Here is a 6135-nt window from a genome sequence, read left to right on the forward strand (position 1 = left end):
TTCTTTGACTCTCTGCCACCTTTCTTGGCTTTATCTGCCTCAGCCAAAATTGTTTGAAATTCGTCAGACAATGGACGAGGTCCTGAAGGAGTAAGTGATGGGTTTTGAGCATCCTAACATCCTTAAGGTTCACATACAACCCTAGAATCTTTGGAACTATATTTTCTTTATTATACATGCAAAATGATTTCCAAAGCTTTAACATATCTAGCATGCAATCGTAGGTACATGAATAACAAAAATTCTAGATAGAATTACATACCTTTTCTTTGTAGTGAGTAGCTTGGAGTTTATGAGGCTAGAACCAATAGTGTGGATGCCTCAAGTGGTGTCACAAATCACCAAAACAAGTTGGAAGCTCTTGAGAGAATAAGAACACTATAGAAATCGGCTCACCCTTATGCTCACACATACACTAGTGCCAATTCTTGAACCAAAGACTCCTTTATATAGTATGGAGGATTAGGGTTAAACCCTAATACGCATGACTCTTCATTTACCTAGGATCCATGGGTTAAAAGCTCCATGGACTATCCATGGACCCCATATACTCTTAGCCCATCCTAAATAAAAATCTTATCCCAATCCATATATATAAATAAGAGTCCATATTTTATTAGCTCCATTTTGATCACTTAATCAATTCTAAATTAATTCTTAATCAATACTAATTAAATAATTATGATTTCATATTAATATATTATAACTAATAATATATTAATATACCATAAACATCTTATTCTCAAAAGTATATCCATACAAGTTGTTAGGTGAAGTGTAACCCAAACGGACCATGCCGGGTCGGGTCAAGTTGATAGCAAATATAGTTACGGACTTAGACACCTTATCCAACAGTCTCCCACTTAGATAGGTCTAATAACTATAGTTGCAAGTATAACTTCAGGAACCGACCAACAATCGTAGCTCTTTAAAACCCTGTTGAACTATGAAGCGCCATTTTAGATAAGTGATCATATACTCCTCTGTTCCCAAGATATCAACCGGAAAAACACATGGAACATGGTCTTACTTATTGTCCAGCATTTGTTTCTTGATCTCTGATTTGTTTGACATAGAACTAAATTGAACACATCAATTAGGTTCCGGGCCCGGTAAATAATTCAAAACCAAATCATCGAGGGGCCCAGATATCGTTTCTATTGCTAGAATGAACAGATAAACTTCAACTCATATGCTTGTAATAACTACTTGTTGAATTATGCACAAAAGCACGTTTTATGACATCAAGTTACTGATGTGTTTTCGTACAATCAATGGATAACCAACTCATAGTCAACAACTCATATCTCTAGGTTTGAAGAGATATATATATATATATATATATATATATATATATATATATATATATATATATATATATATGATATTACCGTCTCGCAATCACTCGAGATAAATTCCATTAACTGATACAAGAGAGTGTTGGTTTAATCCAGTACTCAGACCTTACGAGCACTCATGAATGTTGTAGCAACCATTGATATGTCTAATGCACCTTAGACAAATCTTACAAGCCAAATTAATGACAGTCATGATTCATATCTACTTCCAACATATGACCGACTGTGGAGAGTTTGAATAAAATAATTATTCTGGAAGTCAAAACATGCAAAATTGAAACAATAGTAAACAAGCAACATAGGATAGTAACACTTTACTCATAAATAAATAACAACTTTTATTTAATCATAAAATGTTAATTACATTTTACAAGTTTCAGAAATCTAATTATTAAAACTAATATCGTCCCTCAGCCCGATGCTTCTTGCATGCTGCAAAAGCCTAACCCTAGTCAGTCTCTTCATGAGGGGATCTGCAGGGTTCTCTTCTGATGATACCCTCTTTGCCACAAGGAGTCCTTCTTCTATCTTGTGTCTTATGAAGTGGTATTTTCTGTCAATGTGTCTGGATCTACCGTGATCTCTTGGCTCCTTGGCTAAGGCAACCGCACTATTGTTGTCACAAAAAATCTCCATAGGCTCTTGTATAGCTAGCACAAGTCCAAGATCTCCAATGAAGTTCTTCAGCCATATCGCCTCCTTCGCCGTTTCACTCGCAGCTATGTACTCAGATTCAGAAGTAGAATCAACTACTGTCTCTTGCTTGGAACTTTTCCAAGTCATTGCTCCTCCATTTAGAGTAAAGACCCAGCCTGACTGAGAGCGAAAATTATCCCTATCAGTCTGAAAGCTAGCATCATTATACCCAATCACTCTCAAGTCATGACTCCCACCAAGGGAAAGGACCCTATCCTTAGTCCACCGTATGTACTTGAGAATATTCTTTACTGCAGTCCAGTGTGCCATTCCAGGATTTCCTTGAAATCTGCTAACCATGCTCAAAGCAAACGCTACATCAGGGTGAGTACAAGTCATATCATACATGATCGAGCCAACAGCAGAAGCATATGGAAATCGACTCATCTCAGCTATCTCAGCCTTTGTACTCAGACTCTGAGTCTTACTCAGTTTCGCATTGTGCGGGATCGGTAAGTCCCCTTTCTTGGAATTCTGCATGTTGAATCCTTTCAACACCTTATCCAAGTAGGTACTCTGACTAAGTCCAATTAGTCTCTTAATCATGTCTCTCAATATCCTTATCCCTAGGATATAGGCAGCTTCTCCAAGGTCCTTCATAGCGAAACACTTCCCAAGCCAGGACTTAACCTCCTGCAAAGTTGGGATATCATTTCCTATGAGTAGTATGTCATCCACATAAAACACTAGAAAGCTAACTATACTCCCACTAGCCCTAACCTACACACAGGACTCATCTTCACTCCTCGAAAAGCCAAACTCTTTGACTTTCTCATCGAAGTAAAGATTCCATCTACGAGATGATTGTTTCAATCCATAAATGGATTTCTCAAGCTTACACACCCTATTAGGGTACTTTGCATCGACAAAATCCTCTGGCTGAGCCATGTAAACATCCTCAGCCAACTTCCCATTAAGGAAAGCAGTTTTGACATCTATTTTCCATATTTCATAATCATGAAATGCAACTATGGCCAACAAAACTCTAATAGACTTAATCTTTGCTACTGGTTAGAAGGTTTCATCATAGTCAACTCCCGGAGTTTGGGTAAAGCCCTTTTCCACCAATCTTGCTTTGTAGGTGTCTACCTTCCCATCCATGTCGGTCTTCTTTTTGAAGATCCATTTGCACCCAATTATCTTACGACCTGGTACATTGTCAACCAAGTTCCAAACTTGATTGTCATATATGGACTGAATCTCGCTGTCCATAGCCTCCTTCCATTTAGCAGACTCAGGGCCTGCCATGGCTTCCCTGTAATTATTAGGTTCATCCAAATCTATTAGTGTACTATCACTAATAAATGTATCACCTTCAGTGGTGATGTTATAACCATAATAAAAATCAGGTGTGTTCCTAACTCTAGTGGAACGCCTCGGAGGTACGGACTCATCTATCAGCTCAACAAGAGTTTCCTCCTCACATTGGTTGATAGTGTTTGAAGTTCCTTCACCACTTGACTCTTGAAGCTCTTCAAGGTCAATTTGCCTCCCACTGTTTCCTTGGCTTGAATTCTCTCTCACGAAAGACTCCCTTTCTTGCTATAAAGACCACATTTTCACTAGGCCTGTAGAAGAGGTAACCAAAGGATCTTTGTGGATAGCTGATGAAAATAAAACTCTCACTTCGAGGTTCAAGCTTTTCATGAGACTCGCGCCTCACGAAAGCCTCGCAACCCTAAATCTTGATGTGGTCCAGTTTGGGAACTTTCCCAATCCACATTTCGTGAGGTGTTTTGGCAACCTTCTTAGTAAGGACTAGATTAAGGATATGGGCAGCAGTCTCAAAGGCATACACCCAGAATGAGATTGGTAACGAAGCTCGACTCATCATGGAACGAACCATGTCCAGCAAGTTCCGATTGTAACAACATAAATTTTCAAAAAAAAAAATTCGTTTAAACATCGCGTACTTTTCATAACATATTGTATAAAAATATCGTTTATTCAAATTGCAAAACACAACTCCATTAATAATCCAGGATCCTCATAACTCTTTCTCTGGTGTGTACAATCAAACCGGTGCCATCCTGCGATCCAGAGAAACCTGAAACACATAACACATAACACGGTAAGCACAAAACTTAGTGAGTTCCCCAAAATACCACGTACAACCATTGGCCACTCGAGGCGATACTCTGTAAGACCCTCCGGTCAATGCGTCTCAGCGGGACCCTCCAGTCCCATAGATCGTTGGACCCTCCGATCCGGTCTAGCTCGTTGGACTATCCAGTTCGGTCTGGTTGTGAGCCTTCAGGCCTCACGGATCGTTGGACCCTCCGGTCTGGTCTATAAACTCCGCATAGCATAAATCACAAAGACATAATGCATAGCATACCACATACAACAGGATAACATAATACTCAATGTAAGCACATAAGACCTTTCGGTCACACGTAACTACCAATCAAGATAAAGTATAGTAAGAAGACTCACCTTGGCTAGCAGGTGAGAAAATAACCTCGCGCTCGGATCTTGAACTAGCCTCCTCCAAACACAAAGGATGAATATCTCTTATTAATACTCTTTTCACAACTTAGATAATTGAAGGTGGTTCTTTCTCTCATTAACTCTTTTGAAATGGATAAAAGACCATTTTACCCCTCCATGGTCTCTACTACTCAAGATGACCAAAACCCTAAAGTCAGCAGAAGTCAAACTCGAGTCAACAGTCTAAGTTTGACTCGACTTGTCGAGTGCACTCCTACGACTCGTTGAGTCCCTTGGTATCCTCAGAAGTCTCAAAAGTCTAGTTCAACTCGTCGAGTTGACCGCCAACTCACCGAGTTATCGTACAATCAATCCATCGGGAAAAACCCTTGCTGACTCGTCGAGTCAGGACATGGACTCGGCGAGTCCCTTTGATCTGATTTTTCATTCAGACGATTTCAACCAGATATATCACTCTAAACTATAGATCTATCATCCCAAGGTTCAATAATTACGTAAAGCTTTAATCTTTATGTTTATACATGATGCTATTGCTTCAAAACGCCAATACATGCTCTTTATGAAGGTTTTTGCTCATCAACCCTCATTTGGACCACTAAAGCTGAGGCACCTAGCCTCTAAAGGCCTCACAAGGTTCAGATCTGAGGTTTCCCATCCTAGATCATGTCTCACTTAGCTCATAAGTGTGACAACCCAAAAATTTCCGTTAGTTTTAACGTCGAAATTAATTGCATCAAAAATTAGCCAAATTTATCCCGAAAATATTTTTGACCAGATTTAAACCCGTTAGAATATTTTAAATAATATTCGTCTTGCGAACCAAAATTAAGGCGGTATAATTTTCAAATTTGCCGTGATTAATAATAGTTGTGAAAAACCCCGTTCGCGGTTGGTGTCAGGTGAACCCCAGCCAGGCCATAAACTCCACCCTATATAAGGGTGGAGTGGGTTTCATTCCCACCTTTTCCCACCTTAGACTCTCTCTCTACTTTCTCTCTCTCTACAAACGGGTTTTGGTCAAAAATCGCCCCTTCGAGCTTCAAATCGGTAAGTTAACCTTCCTAGCTCGTTGTTCATCTTATCTAGCTTGCAAATTCGTGGTTTAATCATCCAAAAACCCCAAGAACCTGAGTTGACGGTCTTGGGAGCCTCCCAATACCGTAAACCCCTTTGAAGAGGGTTTTAATGCTCAAAAACCCTTCCAAACCACTTCTAATGAATAGCAATGACTTAGAGGCTTACCCAAAAGGACTTAGAACACCAAAAACTTGCATTTTGGGGAGTAAACATGATTTTATAGTCTAAGAACATCCTTAGACCGTAAAACCATATTCATGGACCATAAACACCTTTTAAGGTGTTAAACTACCCCTCAAACACCTCCAAAAGCTTCCACGAGTGCCTAGAGCCTTGTAACCCTTCGTTTGATGCACCGACACATAGGATTCATGGACAAAATGAGTTTACTATCGTAAAATCATGTGTTTAAGGTAGTAAAATCCCCAAGAACATCTTCTTAGACTGTAAACACCTTTCCAAGGTGTTTAAGTACCCTAAACACCTTCCTAAGCTCCTAAAAGTGACTAGAACCTTACATGCATGAGTTAGACCCACCAAACAACAAAAGAAA

Source organism: Lactuca saligna, chromosome 9 (genome assembly GCF_052625555.1).
Source record: "Lactuca saligna cultivar CGN05327 chromosome 9, ASM5262555v1, whole genome shotgun sequence".
Taxonomy (NCBI): Eukaryota; Viridiplantae; Streptophyta; class Magnoliopsida; order Asterales; family Asteraceae; genus Lactuca; species Lactuca saligna.